General features: G+C 41.6%; 1 pseudogene; it reads right to left on the bottom strand.

Moving 5' to 3' along the window:
* The window catches only part of LOC118229659, a 34,536-nt pseudogene extending 18,856 nt beyond the window's left edge, over positions 1-15,680 (bottom strand).
* Positions 15,681-22,308: the final 6,628 nt, after the last annotated feature.

Here is a 22,308-nt window from a genome sequence, read left to right on the forward strand (position 1 = left end):
CCCTGAAATTGAGGGGTATGAGAATCTGCACTTTATCCACTTGCTTGATTACAAATCTAAAATTATGTACAGAGTCAAATAACAAAGAAAACATGCCTTTGTCCCAAACATTATCGAGCCCTCTGTGTGTGTTTGTGTGTATAATGATCTGAAATTTGTTGATGGTTAGTTCATAAACTGGCAGAATCAACCAACAATTCTACCCAGACTATATGTTGGATTGGACCCTAACTTTAGTGCCACAGGATAAAAATTACAAGGTGGAAAAAGCCAGAAAAGCAATAATGGATCAAACACACAACCATGGAACCAGGAAAATAAATAAATAAATAGAAAAAAGTGATACTTGAATGTGCCAAAATGTTACTCAAAAGCTAAACTTTGAAAGTTTAGCTTTTTTGTAACATTAGTTACTCAAATGTCAAACTTCAAATACAGTACAAAAGCTATTAGTATTTCAAATAATTCTATTTGGGGTCACAAGGTTCACTTTACAAGGACATGCTTGATGTATCTTCTGAGAATTACAATGCAGTTTCAAGGGACATTCAGAAGCACCAGGAACTTTTTCAATTACCACAGTTTCCTGTAGTTAACCATTTCTCCCGAAGCATTTATAAAAGATTTAGTAAAAAATATCACCTGTGTGTACTACTCTTAAACAAAACCTTACAGCTTTGTGGCAACACACAGTAGAGAGCTTACGGCATTATTTGAAGGGCATGTGTGGTATCAAGACTATGTATGAAATTTAGGAAATACGTGAAGAATTATTCATGGTATGCACAAAATGTACATAAAATGCAACTGCACTGTTTATTTCACATAATTCACATGAGCTTGTGTCAAAGTGATTATAGAAAATCCACCCTAACCTATATTCCACCACTGCAAAAACAATTGTATAGAAAACTAAAAGCAGTGAAATTTTGTAAGGGTTTTTCCAAGTCTCCAAATCTCTCCAAATTGTTCATTTTGGGTGATGCTTTGAACACATAATCTATGCCACAAAAACACATTTTCTTCACTGAAAACCACAAATTTTGAACAGATAAGAGAAGAGAATCAATTCTAACATGTTTTAAGTGTCAATATCTTACAAGAATTAACATTATATTCAATATTGAAATTTGTGCATAAGATGGCAGGAATTATAACTGAAAACTAATTAGGTCAGGTTGAACACACTTTGCTATTGCTAACATTACTGCTGCGAGCATCACCCACCTATTGACATAATTTATCCGTTAGAAGCCTTGAGAGAGAGAAGGTCTGCATTTATGGCAGCGGCAGCGACCAATTGTAGCTTGCATCTGCAAGTGTGTTGTTCACATTCTGAATGTGTTTTTCAATGGGAAATTATCCGATGTGAAATGGTAAACTTCAAAAAATATGTCCACGCTGTTTTTGCAAAAAGCAAAAAATGAAGTGAATTACTAGCAAAACTTGGTAGGTCTTGCTGAAAAGCTGTAGGAGAACTGGTGTACAGAATGTTGATGTGTAATAAGAAGAAATAATAAGGAGAACACTAAACTTGTTTTTTTTTTGGTGAACTTAAATGCCCTCCAGTGGGGCCATAACTTTGGTTACAACCCCATCTTTGAGCCAACCTTCACTGAATATGAAGCCTCTAATCGAGATCTGCTTTTTCCAGCTCTTCAAATACTTCAGTCACAGCTTAAAACCTTTTTTCTCTGATCCGCCATAATTATAAATACATTTTATAGCACAATGGCAAGTCGTTATGAGAACTCGCTGGCTTTTCGGCTGCGTGCATTCACTCACCATTAGCACAATCATCATGATGACAAATCCAGTAGCAGCAGGACACATTTTTCCATTCATACATGAGTGTTCACTAAAACTAAACTACTATGTTAGCCTGTTGACATGAGTCTTGTTAACATTAAGCAGGGGCTAATCTTACAGCTGGCCCTCCTCATACAACAATAAAGTGAAGCTGTTTGCCTAGAGCTATGGCATTGATAAGCCAATTTAGATTTTTTTTGATGTTAATGCCAAGACTAGGTAGGTTAATTCTTCATCAGTTGTTGCATAAAACATAACCATACATGTGTACAAAAGCAATATGAAATTGAACAATGAAACCTTTATTTTACATAATAATACCCAGTAGCTCTTTGTTGAGTGGTTAACTGAAAAAAAGAAAACGAATAGGGTGTTTTGTGTCAGGCACTGTCAAGAACATAGAGGAACAGAAAAATAAAGAAAAAATGATAATAAAAAATCTAAGAAAAAAAGTTGTGTAAAATTAATCTTTGGCGATGAAAAGTTAGGGGGCAGTACCAATATTCTTTCAGGGGCCCAGAATTCCTAGCAACGGCCCTGCTTGGGAATGGCTGCCCCCAGTGACACCAACGCTCATTTGAATGGTTATAGTTTAGTTTAATTCATTCAGCATTATTCTGCCAGTACTGTACTGCATATATCAAACAAAAGTGAATGCAATGTAAGTGCATTACATATGGACATACAAACTATTTCAGAATGATTTATTTGGTGATCTGAGGTACTTTTCTGAAAGCTAAAAGGTTATACGATTGTTTCATGCAAAAATAAAAAAGACCGGGTAACTGTAGAAAGTACAAAAAAATGTGTTCAATGATGTGGATCACTGTGTAACAAGTGACTGTGGGATGGGGAGGCTCCTTATATTTTACTGCTATTTATTGCTCTGAGCTGATAAGGGAGATGTTGGCCAGAAAGGAGTCTGTTGCAGGCACTGACTTCGATATTGCGGAATGTTTGTGGCCCATTTTTTTTAATAAATTGTGTATATTTGCATTATTACCATCCTGTGGGCACTGGTGCCCATACCACTAGGGGGAAGGATGGATAGGCCTACAAAAAGGAAGGACAGAATAAGCAAGTCTGCAGTGGTTTCTATGATGAGATGATTAGAAGCACTATATTTTTCCAGGTAGAAAATTCCTTTGCAGTGCTGGTTACATCATGTACAATCATTGCAAAAAAGACATTGATGTGTGACATCATGGGTAACTCACAACTTTTAGTTTCATGTTATTAAAATGAAATACTTTGGTCGGACTGGCAAAGGTGTGGTTAAATCTCATTTGAATTGAGAGGCTCTAGTGTCTGTAGGGAGGTAATATGAAAGATCCGAATGCATGTAGAGAGCACTGAGAGGGAATTATAGGGAATCTTCCCTCTTTGGCATTTGTGTATATTAGTTTTGTAGAAGGACAGGGGAGTGATTATGTATTATATTTTTATTGTTTTGTTGGAATCTTGAAAATCAGTTCTCAGCCCTTACTGACAGCAAAGTCACAGGGGATATTGTATACAACTGAGATATAAGGGAATCTTGATATACATGTGATACATGTGCTTGATTCAGATTCTAAAACCGACAAAAAATAATTCTAGAATAAATGTATTTTTACAGACTTGTGATAGTTCAGCATAGTCTATTATACAGTACATTCTCTTGAAGATACTATTTGAAAGTATGTTGAAAAAACACATAACATTGAGCCTTGAGAGGAACATTTGTGTACCTTGACGGAGCATTACCAGTAATAAAGGTCATTATGATAGAAAATCATAACAAGAAAAATCAGTGTGTTGGCTAGTCAATGCAACACAAACATCATGCTAAATAAAGATCATTTTATGGTTTTATGAGTTAAAAGAGCAGGTCATTTGTTTGAGATACCGTTGTCTCTTCCCTAAATGATTTTGGTCCTTTTTCATTGTGTTGTCAAATAAAAACCCTGGGTTTTCCAACCAACATATTACATATCAATTCTGTTAATTAATTAGATTTTTGATGACATTTTAAAAATAATAAATTTGAATAGTTCAAAGGAGGTAAACATCTCCAGCAACCCACAAATGTATGTTATGTAAATGTGTGCAATCAACTGGGTACAGTCGGAAATTTAAAAAATAGTAAAATAAAAAGGAACAAATGTGTGTCCTTTAAATAAAAAATACAGTTTACATTTCAAAAACTTTTTTTTTTTTTTTGGTGGTTTGTTTTCACATAATGGCACACCATTTGACCCAGCCCAAATTCATTTTGGATAGATTGCTTTTATAACTGTGATACGTTTAGGGTCCCAGACGCAGTCTTCTTCAAGGCCGCTCTTCACCATCCCGCAGTTCGGAGGGCACCAGGCCGTGTCATAACCGTGGACTGTGTGCCAGGTCTTCTGCATGGGGTGCCCTTGATAGTCGATTTTCTTCACTTTGCCAACTCTAACCTTGAGCTTCAGCACGACTCGTTCATGCTCAAGGAGCTCCAAGGGGTACCTGCTGGCCTTCTGAAGGTCGCGGCTGACATAAACACCCTGTCCAAACATGCCAACATTGGACTGACGAAACCCAGTGGCCATAATTTGTGCAGCAGCCTCTTTGGATGTTCCATGGTACATGATGTATGTCTGACCATCTCTGGGTTCTGTGTAGCTCCGCAGACATGGGTTCGTTGAAGGCTCAAAATCCTCTTCTGCCCACATGGTAGAGTTGGGTTTCTGAAATATGACTGGAGTGAGTTCAAATCTTTAGTACATGCCCCAATATAAAAGTGATATACATTGTCAATTTTTAACAGGACATTATAGATATATTATAAATTACTAAGTTGATTTTTTTAAAATTCTGTGAAAATGACGGTGACACCCCTGGGAGGGAGATGCGGAAGTTCCGGGAAACACAATTTACCGCATGGAGAGAGAGAGGGCACACCCACACAAACACAAAATCAAACAAACACCCCTTCACCCTTCCCCCTCACGAGTTTCGGGCAAAAGCATATATCTAAAACAACAAATTGAAATAACAATTACAAAATAAAGTAAAACAGAGTGACACCTATCAGTTCCCTGCTCATAGCCAGCCTGCTTTCCAGCGAACCAGCTCTTCCTACTTTTCAGTGGCGTTTCACTTTCTTTGGCTCAGATAAACGAAAGTGGAACCAAAATAAAATCATTACATTACAGGCATTTAGCAGACGCTCTTATCCAGAGCGACTTACACAACTTTTTTTTTTTTTTTTACATAGCATTTTACATTGTATCCATTTATACAGCTGGATATATACTGAAGCAATTTCGGTTAAGTACCTTGCTCAAGGGTACAACGGCAGTGTCCTACCCGGGAATCGAACCTGCGACCTTTCGGTTACAAGTCCAGTTCCTTACCCACTGTGCTACACTCCGTCCTACAAAATCAAAATCATAAACACGCTCTCGGTGTGAGCTCCCGGTCTCAGCCCCGAACCGTGGAGAGAAACACACCTTCAAGCACCTGGGCTGATTAGTTAACGCAACCCAGGTGCGTGCGCTCTCTCCACCAGCTGAGACCAAGACCAATCCTCTACTCAGGCAAACATAATGCTGCAGACTGATTCCTGCAATACTCCACTACTTAAATAGAGTTGTTGCAGGTTAACTGTGTTTTAATTTGCATTTGCATTTACATTATTTTGGGGGCGCCTTCTCAGTTGCCGCCCCCAAACTCTGGAATGCCCTCCCCCCTGACATCCGTACCTCTGACTCACTCACCTCCTTCAAATCACGCCTTAAAACCCACCTCTTTTCCCTAGCTTTCCCTTGATGTTTGTCTTCCCCCCAATTTTTTTTTTCGTCTCTGAATTGTATGTTTCATTGTATGTATGTATATATGTATGTACCACTTATTGTAAAGCGTCTTTAAGTTCATGAAAATGTTTTTTTTTTAAATAAATGTATTATTATTATTAAATTTATTATTATTATTACATTAGCACATTGTCTTTAAAAAACAAAATCACCACACCAAACAAACCATACCAAATGTGTTTGCAACAGCTCAATGCTAGATTTCAATACACAAAGAGACATGTATAATTGTTTTTAAAATCTGGTGTTATATATATTTTCAGCCAGGTAACACACACACACACACCTCTATTTTCTAAACCCTTGTGTTAAAAGATACAAAAAAAAGTAAAAAAAAAAAAAAAAAGATTCCTTTACATTTTAACCTACAGAACATTCATATACAATTAAGCATAATTCTCACCTTGAGAAAAGAGAGAGAGTTGACTTTTGCGGATCTGTCAATAGAAAGCAGTTTTCACCTTATTTTGTCCCAGGTAAACAGAGAACAAATTTCATAGGAGTCTGTGTTTTATAAACTGTGAGACCACACCCCCGTAATGAGGAAGAGGGTTGTCTTTATGTTTTATTGACTTTTCTGTCTGTGTAAGTTTCAGGAGAACTGAGAAATACAGTTATAAGATTTAAGAAATTGGAAAGTTAGTTATTTAAGCCTCAACGTAAAGCCATATTTGATTTTTTTTTTTTCTATGCACAGATACAGCAGCAACCCTGTCATACATTTGTCTTGTTCTGCTAGTTTCTTATGTTTATTACAATGTGCAAATTACAATGTGACATTGGCCATAAGGAACTGGAAGCAGATGTCTGATGTTAAAACAAACTTTAATCCACATGCTAATTCACAATGTACTGTATCACCTACAAAATTTATGAAAAAGTAGTCTCTTTTTTTTGTGTACAATATTACTCCTAACTAAAAAGTTAACTCTTCTTTTCATCATGTTTTGATATTTGAGTCAGTCTGTAGCAAATATTTTTATTACAATTTAGACTAACTTTGGTAACAAGAGGGGGAAAGGGAAACTAATCTTAAGTTTCATTTTCTTGTAACTCCGCTTACAATGTCTCCACCCTATGCTAACCCTATGCTCTTTCCTTATTGCAGGAATTTCCGAACATGGTAGTGTTGGCTAGTATAATTTAAGGTGAACGTCATTTTACAATCCTTGTAAGTTAAACAAACAAGGACATGCCAAGAGAGCAGTCTGAGGGGAATTATCTGACAATCTTTTATGTTGACTACAAAGCAATGGCCTGTGAAAAGATTTTTAAATGACCAATGTGACACAGAAACATATGTGCAAGTACAATGTGTAAGTATTTGACAGTGACACAGTTTTTGTTGTTTTGGCTCTGTGCTCCAGTAATGAACATTATGTCAACATGCAGACTGTCAGCTTTAATTTGAGGGTATTTACATCCATATTGGGTAAACTGTGTATGAATGACAGCCCTTATATAGATAATTTATGTGTACATGTATGTGTATATGTGTGTTTTTCAGCATATAATAACCCCATCTTACTAATAGTTCACTCATCTCTTCATAAGACTTTATCACTGTATCCCTGTATCCCACTGTATCTTCCAGATCAACAGACTGAATATGTTCCAGGTCCTGAAGCTTCCCAGTGTTCAGAAACCCAGCACAAGATCTCTTCAGTTCTGTCTCAATGAGGTGCACCTTTCAAAGTACATTTGCAGGCATTTTCAAATGAAATATGTTGTTTTATATTTCTTGTCAAAACAAAAGGTTGTAGCTCCTTTAAATTTAGAGTAAGCATGACAGAAATTGCTTGTGTTAAAAAATACAAAAAATGTAAAAAAATGTTCCTTTACATTTTGACCTACAAAGCATGCATATACAATAAAGCATAAATCTCACCTTGAGAAAAATGCAAATTAGCTGCAGATCTGTCAATAGAAAGCAGTTTTATCCTCATTTTGACCCAGGTAAACAGAGAACAAATTTCCTAGGAGTCTGTGTTTTAAAAACTGTGAGAGCATACCCCATAATGAGGAAGAGGGTTGTCTTTCAATCAATCAATCAATCAATCAATCAATTTTTATTTATATAGCACTTTTAACAAAGGAGATTTGTCACGAAGCAGCTGTACAGAGAACTGGCCCCCAGAGAGTAAGCCTAGGTGCTACAGTGGCAAGGAAAAACTCCCTGACTGATAACTGGAAGAAACCTTGAGCAGAACCGGACTCAGAGGGGGAACCCATCTGCCGCGGGCAGGCACCGGTTTGTTATGGAAAATCAATAGTGGCAGGAGGTGGGGGTGCACAGCTGGTCTAGTTGGTCTAGGGCTGGAGCTCCGGGCCAGGGGGTGGGTGCTCAGCAAACTTGGGCTACAGCTCCGGGCAGGTGGCCAGAGCCAAGGTAAACGAGAAAAAAAAAACCTTGTTAGGGGGTTCAAAATGTAGATTAGCAAGCAGAGCAGAAGAGACAGAGGTGCCTGCGTGCAATAAAGAAAACCCCAGCAGAATAAGGCTATGGCAGCATAACTAAGGGAAACAGAGGCAGGGGCCAACGCAGCCATGAGGGCAGGCTTGAGATAGTCATCACCAGACCATGACCGGTTCAGCTTAACAAAGCACTACCAATGATGATCCAGTGACAGCACTAGCCGCTCAGTCCACCAGAGACTCTATAGCTATGCCCGCCACCCACTCGTGCCCTTCAAATATAAGAGAGACTAAAAAGATATGTTTTGAGCCTAGCTTTAAATAAGGTGATAGTGTCTGTGCCCCGAACATGGGCAGGCAACTTGTTCCACAGGAGGGGAGCACAATAGGAGAAGGCTCTACCACCTATAGATTTGAATTATATAACACCACCGACATGACCCGTCAGACGGGGAACGTGAGTATAGCTGTAGCTAGGAGAGGTGGATTCATTTAAGGCGATATATTCATTAGTTTTAAGCCAAGTTTAAGTTACACATAAGATTTCAACTTGGTGATCATTAATTAATTTACAAGAGTTGCCTTAGGGGCTAGTGATCTAATATTAATGAATCCGATTTTTAGCTGGGTTTTTAGCTGAGTTTGGTCAGCCGCATTATTAGTAGAATAACAAGGTCTTTATAGCAGATTAGCTATACAAACACCCTTAATGGGCTTCTTAGCAAGGCTTAATTTTGGTCGAGGGACAGACACTATCTCAATAGCATGTAACCTGGGCAGCAGTTTTTGGGAACAAGCGGAAATCTGTGTAAGACAGTAGGTCTGCTGCCTGGCCTTGGTTCTGGTGTGTCAGGAATTTCTAAGACTATATTAAAATTAAAATTAAAATAAATTACTAGAGATAAGAGCGGCACCCTCCCATGAGGGGTGAATACCATCTGTTTTCAAAAGACCAGGCCTCCCACAGAAAATATTCCAGTGGTCTATAAAGCCAACACCATTCACAGGGCACAAAACAGACAACCAGCGATTTAGTGATGTCAATCTGCTGTAGATTTCGTCACCACGTCGAGAGGGAATGGGAATGGGGCCAGGAGCAAATAACTGACCCAGACATAGGCTATGTTTCACCAATTCACACACCGATTTAAAATTATCTTTGGTGATTTCCGATTGCTTCAACCAAATATCGTTAGCACCGACATGAATAACAATTTTAGAAAACTTACGTGTAGCCTTAGCCAGCACTTTTAAATTCACCTCGATATCGGTCGCTCTAGCCCCGGGAATGCATTGTACCTACTATAGTCGCTGGAGTCGCTAAATTCACGTTTCTTAAAATAGAGTCGCCAATTACCAGAGTTTTGTCAACAGGTTTCACAACTGGTGTGTTGCTGAGGGGGGAGAACCTGTTTGAAACGTGAATAGGACGTTGGAGCACTGGTGGCTTAAATTTTCGACTGCGTTCCCGAACTGTAATCCACCCGCCTTGCTGCAAAGGCTCAGCCGGGATGCTAACTGTAGACAGACTAGCTGGTGCATCCGAAGTCGAGAAGGATTCTAAACTTCTCACTATCTCGAATTTCATGTAAGGTACGGATGCGAGTTTCCAATTCAGCAATCTTCTCCGTCAGCCTAGCATTTAACCTACACTTATCACAGGTAAAGCTATCGTTAACAGCGGAGAAAGAGTAACTAAACATATCACACACAGAGCAGGAGACAGCCCAAGAGGGAGAGAGAGGTTGAGAAAGAGGGGATACCGGAGGGCATAAAACAGCCATTAGACCTCGTAAATTACTCACGTTTTATCTGGCTGATTAGGTGGAATTAGCCGAATAAACACGGTGCTCACGGATGTGTCCTCTTCACCTTTCAATTTACTTATAATACGGGGGTTTTGTTTGAACAAAAATCCCAAAATATCAAACATAGCCTACACTTGAAAGCAATACAATCCTGTAACAAACTTTTTTAAACACTCGTCACTCTTTCCACCACAAGGCATGTTTTATTGACTTGTTTCTCTGTGTAAGTTTCAGGAGAACTGAGAAATACATTTATAAGATTTAAGAAAGTAGAAAGTTAGTTATTTAAGCCTCAATGTAAAGTCATATTTGATATTTCTTTTTTTATGCACAGATACAGCAGCAACCCTGTCACACATTTTTATTGTTCTGCTAGTTCCTTATGTTGATTACAATGTGCAAATTACTATGTGACATTGGTCATAAGGAACCACATGCTGATTCACAATGCACTGCATCACTTACAAAATTTATGAAAAAGTAGATTTTTTTAGTACAATATTACTGCTACCTAAAACGTAAACTCATGTTTTGATATTTGAGATCAGTGAGTAGCAAAGATTTTTATTAAAATGTAGTCTGACTGGGTAACAAGAGGGGGAAAGGGAAACTAATCTTAAATTTAATTTCCCTGTAACTCTGCTTACAATGTCTCCACCCTATGCTAACAATACTCTTTTAAAAGGTAATGTATTTAATGTGTGTGTGTGTCTTCAGTTCACAGGCTTTTTCAAATGAAATGATTGTTTTTTTTGTTATATTTTATATCTAGACAAAAAGATCACCTTTAAACTTTAGCTTCTTTCAATTTAGGGCAATCATTTATAAATTGCTTTTGTGCGCTTACTGATATAAATGAAACCTGACCAACAAAATAATTAGTTGTAGTTTAACATACTGTATGTGTGACAGTATGTATCACGGTTTGGCGAGGGAATGGACCCAAATGCAGAGTAAAGAAAACCCCAAGAGCTCCAAAACGGAAATACAGACTTTAATTACAAAAAAACTAAAAAAACAGAAAACAGAAAATCCAAAGAGAAGCTAAACGGGCAGGGCAGAAACAGGTGGACAAAAACAGGCACGGGGAAAACACGGGCAAACGCTCATGCAAGACACAAGGAAACACAAGCGAAAACACAAGGAACCAGCACCCGAGTCAGGGAAGAAGACTTAAATAGACTAGACCCTAACGAGACACAGGAGGGCACAATGCACAATCAGACCACAGAGGGAAGGGATAACCAGACACAACTGAAAAACAATAATAGAATAATTGGAACCAATAAAACAATTAAATAGGGAAAAGGAACAAAACTACCGCCATCTGGCGGCCCAAAAAAGGAAAAAGAGAAACAAAAAGACAGAACCATGACAGTGTGTGTCTTCAGCAACAGAGATATATATCTAGTTTGAAAAAGTTGGGATTGTAATTGTTTCAACACGGAGAGCTTCGTATAGGCATATTCTTCTTGATTTGGATGTGTACTCCACAATTTTATGTTTTCATTAAAACACACATTCTACTCAAGCACAGATTCACAGCTTTCATTATAGCATATTTGGTATCACCATGTAGAGATAACGTCCTAGAAATTTAGGAAATACGTGAATAATTATTCATGGTATGCACAAAATGTACATAAAATGCAACTCCACTGTTTATTTCACATAATTCACATGAGCTTGTGTTAAAATGATACAAAATTCACCCCAACCTCCATTCCACCACTGCAAAAACAATTGTGTCGATAACTAAAAGCAGTGCAATTTTGTAAGGGTTTTTTCCAAGATGTCCCCAAACCAATCCAAATTGTTCATTTTGGACAATGCTTTGAACACAATCTACACCACAAAAACACATTTCCTTCACTCAAAACCACACATTTTGAACAAATAAGAGAAGTGATTCAATTTTAACATGGTTTTAGCATCAATATCTTAAGAGTTAACATTATATTCAGTATTGAAATATGTGCATTAGCTTGCAGGAATTATGACTGAAAACGAATTAGTTTGTGAGGGTGGGGAAGTGTTAACGACCACACGCAACTACAGTGAATTCAAAAGGGGGTATCATTAAGTTAACCACCAAAGTGGAAACCACTAGGTCTCAGTAAGAGACTTAAGGAGGGGGTAACAAAAAGAAATGACTCAACTCCTTAGGGAGAATATCCCAACACAAAGTAAATGTCTCAGCAGGAGAACCAATCTAAGGTGCAAGGAGTGAGTAGAATTTACTGCAGTGCAGTCTGGAGAAAAGAAAAAGAAAAGGCGCCTCGTAAAGAGGAAGGCAAAAAAAGGCGTATTAAGGAAAAATAAGGAATAAAGCTAAGTGACTAGTAGGACCAAAGTCTTACTACTAGTCAAAACAAAAAGCTATATTCAAAATCCTATACCTTTTTCCTTACCACACTTTTCTCTAAGAGAGCTCTTCACTGTTAGCGGCTTTCGTGTAACACGAGTAGACATTAAAGCGAAGAACAGATCTCACATGAGCGTATATAAGCTCTCTCAATCAGGTGTAAACAATTAGTAGCAATCAAAGGGAATGTCGGAGGGCCCTCAGGCGGCTCTGAAGATTACCATACTCAGTTCCCTGAATAAGCACTCAGTTTCCTCTACAGGGATACTGAGTAGCCGATTAGCATGAAAAGGCGTCGATTAGCACAAACCACGACGCCGAGTAGCAAACGGAATATGGAACCATGACAAGTTTGGGTTGAATGCACTTTACTGTTGCTAACATTACTGCTGTGAACATCACACACCTATTGACAAATAATTTATCCATTAAAAGCCTCACAAAACAGAGAGAGAGATGGTCTGAACCTATGGCAGCAGCGGCGACTGACTGTAGATTGCATCTGCAAGTGTGTTTTCACATTCTGAATGTGTTGATCAATGGGAAATCATTGGATGTGAAATTGTAAACATCTAAAAATATTTCAGCGCTGTTTTTGCAAGGTGAACTATTAGGCAAACTTGGTAAGTTTTGCTGAAAAGCTGCGGGAGGAGTGGTATCCAGAATTTTGATATGTGATACGAAGTAAAAAATAAGGGAACAAGTGGCGTTTTTGGCCAGAAAGGTGTCTACTGCAGGCACCGACCTCACATTTTCAGCGTGCTTGCGGCCCATTTTAAAATAAATTGTGGATATTTGCTTAATTACCATTCTGTGGGTACCGGAGCCCGTACCACTAGGGTGTAGGAGGGATAGCACTACTAAAAAGGGAGGATGGAAGAAGCAGGTCTGCAGTGCTTTCTATGATTAGATTAGAAGCACTATTTTTTTAAGTAGGACTTTCCATTGCAGTACTGGTTACATCATACTGTATAATCATTGCAAAACAGACCTTGATGTGTGACATCATGGGTACCTCACAACTTTCAGATAAAATTAAATCCTATGGCCAGACTTTTACTGGCAAAGGTGTGGTTAACTCTCATTTGTATGGAGAGGCTCTGTGATGTTATTCTAATGTTTGTATGGAAGTAATATGGAAAATCTGAATGCATGTAGAGAGCACTGAGAGTGAATTATAGGGAATCTTCCCCCTTTGACATTTGTGTATATTAGTTTTGTAGAAGGACAGGGGAGTGATTAAGTATTATATTTGTATTGTTTTCTTGCAATCTTGAAGATTAGTTCACAGCCCTTTTTGACTGCAAAGTCACATAGAGGAGATAGTATACAACCAGGATATATAGGATATATCTTGATTCATATGTGATATCTGCTTGATTCATATTCTAAAACAGACAAAATGATAATTCTAGAGTAAATTTATTTTTACAGACTTGTGATAGTTCAGCATATTTTATTATACAGTACATTCTCTTGAAGATACTAGAATTTGAAAGTATGTCAAAAACAGGCAGAACATTGAGCCTTGAGTGGAATCTTAAAGAGAAATATTTGTGTAGGTTGATGGAGCATTACCAGTCATTATGATACAAAATCATAACAGGAACAATCAATGGCTAGTCAATGCAACACAAACATCATGCTAAATAAAGATAATTTTATGGTTTTGTGAGAGAAAAGAGCAGGTCATTTGTTCCAGATAATGTTGTCTCTTCCCTAAATGATTTTGGTGCTTTTTCATTGTGTTGTCAAATAAAAACCCTGGGTTTTCCAACCAACATATTACATATCAATTCTGTAAATTAATTTGATTTTTGATGACATTTTAAAAATAATAAAAAGTAAAATAAATGCGAATAAATGTGTGTCCTTTAAATAAAATATACAGTTTACAGTTCAAAAACTGTATTTTTTGGTGGTGTGTTTTCACATAATGGCACACCAACTTGACTCAGCGCTACTTGTGTCACTTGACTCAGCATATCCACTTGACCCAGCACTACTTGGTTTTGGATAGATTGCTTTTATAACTGTGACACGTTTAGGGTCCCAGACGCAGTCTTCTTCAAGGCCGCTCTTCACCATCCCACAGTTAGGAGGGCACCAGGCCGTGTCATAACCATGTTCTGTGTGCCAGGTCTTCTGCATGGGGTGCCCTTGATAGTCGATTTTCTTCACTTTGCCAACTCTAACCTTGAGCTTCAGCACGACTCGTTCATGCTCAGGGAGCTCCAAGGGGTACCGGCTGGCCTTCTGGAGGTCACGGCTGACATAAACACCCCGTCCAAACATGCCAAATTTGGACTGACGAAACCCATTGGCCATAATTTGTTTAGCAGCCTCCTTAGATGTTCCATGGTACATGATGTATGTCTGACCATCTTTAGGTTCTGAGAAGCTTCGCAGACAAGGGTCCGTTGAAGGCTCAAAATCGTCTTCTCCCCACATGGTACAGTTTGGTTTCTGAAATATGACTGGAGTGAGTTCAAATCTTTAGTACATGCCCCAATATAAAAGTGATATACATTGTCAATTTTTAACAGGACATTATAGATATATTATAAATTACTAAGTAGATTTTTTTTTAATTCTGTGAAAATGACGGTGACACCCGTGGGAGGGAGATGCGGAAGTTCCGGGAAACACAATTTACCGCATGGAGAGAGAGAGAGCACACCCACACAAACACAAAATCAAACAAACACCCCCTCACCCTTCCCCCTCACGAGTTTTGGGCAAAAGCAATTATCTAAAACAACAAATTGAAATAACAATCACAAAATAAAGTAAAACAGAGCAACACCTATCAGTTCCCTGCTCATAGCCAGCCTGCTTTCCAGCGAACCAGCTCCTCCTACTTTTCAGTGGCGGTTCACTTTCTTTGGCTCAGACAAACAGAAGTGGAACCAAAATAAAATCAAAATCATAAGCGCGCTCTCGGTGGGAGCTCCCGGTCTCAGCCCCGAACCGTGGAGAGAAACACACCTTCAAGCACCTGGGCTGATTAGTTAACGCAACCCAGGTGCGTGTGCTCTCTCCACCAGCCGAGACCGAGACCAATCCTCTACTCAGGCAAACATAATGCTGCAGACTGATTCCTGCAATACTCCACTACTTAAATAGAGTTGTTGCAGGGTAACTGTGTTTTAATTTGCATTTGCATTTACATTAGCACATTGTCTTTAAAAAACAAAATCACCACACCAAACAAACCATACCAAATGTGTTTGTAACAGCTCAATGCTAGATTTCAATACACATTTCAAGAGACATGTATAATTGTTTTAAAAATCTGGTGTTAAATATATATTTTCAGCCAGGTAGCACACACAAACACACACACGCCTCTATTTTCTAAACCCTTGTGTTAAAAGATACAAAAAATGCAAAAAAAAAAGAAAAGATTCCTTTACATTTTGACCTACAAAACATTCATATACAATTAAGCATAAGTCTCACCTTGAGAAAAATGCAAGTTGGCTTCTGCTGATATGTCAGTAGAAAGCAGTTTTAACGTTATTTTGTTCCAGTTAAACAGAGGCAAATTTCCTAGGTGTCTGTGTTTTATAAACTGTGAGACCACACCCCCGTAATGAGGAAGAGGGTTGTCTTTATGTTTTATTGACTTGTTTGTCTGTATCAGTTTCAGGAGAACTGGGAAATACGGTTATAAGATTTAAGAAATTGGAAAGTTAGTTATTTAAGCCACAATGTAAAGCCATATTTGATATTTCTTTTTTTTCTATGCACAGATACAGCAGCAACCCTGTCATACATGTTTATTGTTCTGCTAGTTTCTTATGTTGATTACAATGTGCAAATTACAATGTGACATAGGCCATAAGGATATATTTTTATTTTTTGTACAATTTTAGTCCTACCTAAAAAGTGAATTGTTATTTTCTTCATGTTTTGCAGTTTGAGATCAGTGTGTAGCAAAGATTTTTTTTATTAAAGGGAGGGAGAAAGAGAAACTAATCTTAAGTTTCATTTTCATGTAACTCCGCTTAATGTTAATAACACCATATGCTAAAAATACTCTTTTCAAAGGTAATGCATTTTATGGGTGTGCCCATGTGTGTGTGCGTTTGTGCGTGTGTGAATGCATGGGAAACAAATGGGAATTTCCTGTTCTTACTGTGCAAATTACAATGTGACATAGGCCATAAGGAACTGGAAGCAGTTGTCTGATGTTAAAACAAACTTTAATCTGCATGCTGATTCACAATGTACTGTGTATCACTTACAAAATTTATGAAAAAGTAGTCTCAGATTTTTTTTTGTGTACAATATTACTCCTACCTAAAAAGTAAACTCTTCTTTTCATCATGTTTTGATATTTGAGATCAGTCTGTAGTAAATATTTTTTATTAATATTTAGACTGACTGGGTAACAAGAGGGGGAAAGGGAAACTAATCTTAAGTTTCATTTTCCTGTAACTCCGCTTACAATGTCTCCACCCTATGCTCCACCCTCTTTTCAAACGTAATGCATTTTATGGGTGTGTGCATGTGTGCGTTTGTGTGTGTGTGCTTGCATGTGAAAAAATGGGAATTTCCTGTTCTTACTCCAGGGATTTCCAAACATGGTAGTGCCGGCTAGTATAATTTTGTCAGGGTCTGGGGGAGGACTCAAAAGCAGACCAGATGTCCAGTGAAAAAACGTGGAGATTTATTTCCAGACACAGGGTACAGGATAAGCAACAGTCTCGTAGTCAGAATACAGGCGCAGGTCAAAAATCCAGAAATCCAAACACAAACAGGCAAAGGCACAGAATCAGGAGCAGAGACTAGGTCGAAGGAAACAGGCGGAAGTCAATAATCAGAAGCTAGAATAACAAAGTCGGCAGGCTAGAAACGTAGTCGAAAAACAAGCAAAGTTCAAAAACCGGGAATACACAAGGATACAGAGATAAGGCTTGAACGGCACTGACAAAAACAGAGGCACGATCTGGCAAAGAAAAAAGGTGCACACAGAAACTAAATAGCAACGCCAATGAGTGAAGATGGGATGCAGGTGAGGAAGGTAAGTGGAGGCTTGATTGCAGATGCGGAAACCGGTGGAACAGGGGCGGGGCGTGGGCGTGGACAGGAACCAGGAACCTAAGGGGGAAAAATAATAACAAACGCACACCCAAGCACACGAACACAGAAAACACAACCGCAAGCGAAAACAAGTAAACTGAAAATAAAAATAAATACACACTAGACAATAAATAAAAAAATAAAAAATAAACAAAACTAAAACGGAACACAAGGAGAATCAGGCAGGATTCCTGACAGTACCCCCCCCCCCCGACGGACACCTCCTGGTGTCTCCACAAGGGGATGCCGGCGTTGGAAGTCCTGGATGAGGGACGGGTCCAGAATGTCTCGAGTGGGAACCCAGCTCCTCTCCTCCGGACCGTACCCCTCCCAGTCAACAAGGTACTGGAAACCACGCCCTCGGCGACGCACCTCGAGCAGACGTCTGACAGTGTAGGTGGGCGTGCCATCGATGAGCCGTGGGGGGGGTGGGGCTGGGGCTGGGGCTGGGGCTGGGGCGGGGGGCACGCGGGGATCCTGGTGAACAGGCTTGATCCGGGAGACGTGGAAGGAGGGATGAACCCGGCGCAGAGAACCTGGTAGCTTGAGGCGGACCACCGACGGGTTGATGACCCGGGAGATCAGGTAAGGCCCGATAAACCGAGGTGCTAGCTTCCGGGAGCTCTCCTTCAGTGGAATGTCCCTGGTAGACAGCCATACCCTCTGTCCGCGACGGTAACGGGGAGCCGTGGTCCTGCGCCGGTCTGCTGCTCTCCTCATCCGATCCCCAGACCGGAGCAAGGCAGCCCGAGCCTGCCTCCAGGTACGCCGACACCGTTGTATAAAAGCCTGGACAGATGGGACGCTGGCCTCCTCCTCCTGAGAGGGGAACAGAGGGGGTTGGTAACCCAAACAACATTGAAATGGGGATAAACCCGAGGCGGCCACTGGAAGGGAGTTGTGGGCATATTCTGCCCAAGCCAGCCTCTCACTCCAGGAGGACGGGTTGTGGGAGGCGATGCAGCGCAACATGCGCTCCAGGTCTTGATTGGCCCGCTCTGTTTGGCCATTGGTTTGGGGATGGTAACCCGAAGAAAGGCTGGCGGATGCCCCGATGAGGCGGCAAAACTCCCTCCAGAAGCAGGAAATGAACTGGGGGCCTCTGTCCGAGACGATATCAGTGGGTAGGCCGTGAATCTTAAAAACATAATTAGTCTTTAGTTCAGCAGTCTCTTTAGCAGACGGGAGCTTGACCAAAGGGATAAAATGAACGGCCTTAGAAAAACGGTCTACCACTGTGAGGATAGTGGTGTTACCCTGGGAAGGGGGAAGCCCCGTCACGAAATCCAGGGCTAGGTGAGACCATGGGCGTCTCGGCACTGGCAGGGGGCGAAGCAGTCCAGCGGGGGGGGTGTTGGCGGACTTATTGCGAGCACAGACCTGACAGGCTGCGACGAAGCGCTTAATCTCCTCCTCCATGGCTGGCCACCAGAAACGCTGCAGGATGAAGGCCCGGGTTCTCCTGACCCCGGGGTGACAGGTCAGCTGGGAGGAGTGGCCCCACTGGAGAACCTGGGAACGAACAGACTTGGGGACAAACAGCAAGTTAGGAGGTACGTTACTCGGGGGGGACTCCCTCTGCAGAGCGCGGCGCACCGCGCTCTCCACCTCCCACCCCACTGCCGCCACTAGGCAGTTAGCAGGCAAGATGGTCTCCTGCTCGGGGCCCTCCTCAGTGAGGCTGAACTGGCGGGAGAGAGCGTCAGGCTTGGTGTTCTTGGAGCCCGGCCTGTACGAGAGGGTGAAGTTAAAACGGCCAAAGAATAAGGCCCAGCGAGCCTGGCGAGAGTTGAGACGCTTGGCCCCCCTGATATACTCCAGGTTCTTGTGATCGGTCCACACTAGAAAGGGAATCTGGGTGCCCTCCAGCCAGTGGCGCCACTCCTCCAAGGCCAACTTCACAGCCAACAGTTCACGGTCTCCAATACTGTACTTTTTTTCTGTAGGGTTGAGACGGTGGGGAAAAAAAGCACAGGGGTGAAGCTTGTTATCACGGCTAGCACGTTGAGACAAAACCGCCCCCACTCCCACGTCGGAGGCGTCCACTTCGACAATAAACTGGCGGGTAGGGTCAGCAGAAATCAGGATGGGAGCCTTCGTAAATCGTCTCTTGAGCTCGTTGAAGGCCTGATCTGCGGTGTCTGACCAAAGGAACTTAACTGCCGGAGATGTAAGGGCAGTGAGGGGGGCCGCAACCCTGCTGTAGTCACGCACGAATCTGCGATAAAAATTAGCGAATCCCAGAAACCTCTGAAGATCCTTACCCGTCTTAGGATTGGGCCACTCTGCCACGGCCCGGACCTTGACCTCGTCCATCTGGACGCCTCGGGAGGACACGATGAACCCCAGGAAGGACACTGACTCCTGGTGGAAGACACACTTCTCTGCCTTAACGTATAATTGGTTCTCCAGTAGCCGTTGTAGCACCCGCCGGACATGCTGCACGTGCTCCTGGCTGGACTTGGAAAAAATCAAAATGTCATCAATGTACACAAACACAAAACGATTGACCATGTCCCGCAGTAGGTCATTGACCAGGGCCTGAAAAACGGCAGGAGCGTTGGTGAGGCCAAATGGCATGACAAGATATTCGTAGTGCCCGGTGGGTGTATTAAAAGCGGTCTTCCACTCGTCCCCCTCCCGAATGCGGACCAGATGGTAGGCGCTGCGGAGATCCAATTTGGTAAAAACGGTGGCCCCCTGCAGGAGCTCAAAGGCGGAGGACATCAGAGGAAGCGGATAACGATTTTTAACTGTGATCTCGTTAAGACCCCGGTAGTCAATGCAGGGTCGGAGAGAGCCGTCCTTTTTGCCCACAAAAAAGAACCCCGCGCCCGCCGGGGAGGAGGAGGGACGAATAATGCCAGCGGCCAGTGACTCACCAATGTATTTGTTCATCGCCTCGACCTCAGGGGGAGACAACGAGTAGAGGTGGCCCCGGGGAGGAGAAGTGCCAGGTAGCAGCTCGATGGGGCAGTCATACGGGCGATGCGGGGGCAGCGCAGTAGCTCGGGCCTTACTGAATACGGCCCGCAGGTCCTGATATTCAGAGGGAACGGAAGACAGGTCAGGGCTATCCTCCTGAGGCACAGGAGCAGAGGGCAGCAGACACAGAGCAGACCGGAGACAATGGGTGTGACAGTAGGTGCTCCAGCCCATAACAGAGTTCTCTGACCAGTTAATGTGTGGGTTGTGTTTAACTAGCCAGGGGTGACCCAGCACCACCGGAACCAGGGGTGAGTCGAACAGGTATAGGACGATTTCCTCACCATGGTTGCCAGAAATGAGAAGACTCGCCGGGGCTGTGACGTGGGTAACGGTGGCTAACCTCTCCCCGTTGAGGGCATTGGCCCTCAATGGGGTACGCAGGGCGACGACGGGCAAATTTTGAGCCTGGTCCGCTGGAAAACCGGGCTATTTATAACGATAGTATGTGAAAGGATCACACCAGCCGTAGCGTCAACACAACGTCTGTTTACTTCCGCATTCACGACACCCACAGACAGAGCAACACAATTCAATAGTATTATAGTTTGACACAAATTTAGAACCGACCAACCAGGAGACCTAATCAAACTCATCCTGATGTGCCAATGCCGCAAAGCTGTGACTGAGCGAACCTCTGACAAGACAAGGTCGACTGAGCTGAGGTAAGGAAGTTTGATAAATTAGTGAACGAATAAGACAAGAAACTCAAGATATAATGTTATGCATTGCTCGTATATCACTACAACAACGTTGACTTAGCTGACCCAGTGGCCCAAGAAGTGTTACGTACCTGTGGGGAGTCAGGAGCAGCCCCGCGCTGCCTCCCGCCACCTAACAATGTTTTTCTTTTTTTTTTTTGCAGGAACCCACCCACCACCAGGAGATCAGGACAAGGCAGGTAAAAGGGAAACTTTTATTTAATGGTTAACTCATAAAAAAAACAGAGCACGCCACAATCTCGCACCAACCCCGCCCTTCCTTCTTCCCCCCGGCTTCCTCTAGCACTCTCCCACTCTGGCCCTCCCCTTCCCTTCCACGGAGCCCCGACGCAGGTAGGAGTGACACCCATCACACGCCACACACTTTTAGGCCGCTGGGGTCCCCCTCACACGTGCCCACACTCAGCAGAAAAACAGTGTACCCACTCTGGCCCCCCTGCGCCTCAGCCCCGCTCCCGGAGGGGGGAGACCTCACCCTGCCGTCTCACAGGGGGAGCCACTAACACAAAGTTTTCAACACAGGAGCACGTGTGCCCCTTGGAAAGAATTGTTAGCGTAGAGCCCGGCCCAATAGTCCGTCTTGTCAAATATTATATAGCCTATATATATATATATATATATATATATATATATATATATATATATATATATATATATATATACACACACACAAATATATAAGTACACTAATATAGGATACTTTCTTAACATAAGAAAGTGTACTCGGTTCACCTTTGGACATGTATACACATCAGGATAATATACTTAAAAATACTCTTTTCAAAGGTAATGCATTTTATGGGTGTGCCCATGTGTGTGTACGTTTGTGTGTGTGTGCATGCATGGGAAACAAATCGGAATTTCCTGTTCTTACTGCAGGAATTTTCAGACATGGCAGTGTCTGCGAGACATCCACGGTACGCCTCCAAAATACGTGATGTACCAGATGCTTCTTTTCACATTGTAGACTACAGCTAACCTTGCATAAAATGGAGTCAGAGGAAGACCTTCCATGTAGTCATGGATATGCAGCCCACAGGAACCCAAATGACCAGCAGAAGTCGCTGGACGGCAATGAAATGACCTCTGACTGAGGGAACCCTCCTATACCCTGGGCGATGCAATCGGCAGTGGGCCATTAGCAAAATATTCAGAAGTTGCATGTTGAAAACAGAAGAGTTAAGTGCATTTTCCTCCTTAGCGACTGTTGCTCTTGTTGTTATGTACAACAAAAGGAAATAGAGACAGCTAGCAGAATATGCTGGAAGGTATTCCTACAA

Source organism: Anguilla anguilla, chromosome 6 (genome assembly GCF_013347855.1).
Source record: "Anguilla anguilla isolate fAngAng1 chromosome 6, fAngAng1.pri, whole genome shotgun sequence".
NCBI classification, from domain to species: domain Eukaryota; kingdom Metazoa; phylum Chordata; class Actinopteri; order Anguilliformes; family Anguillidae; genus Anguilla; species Anguilla anguilla.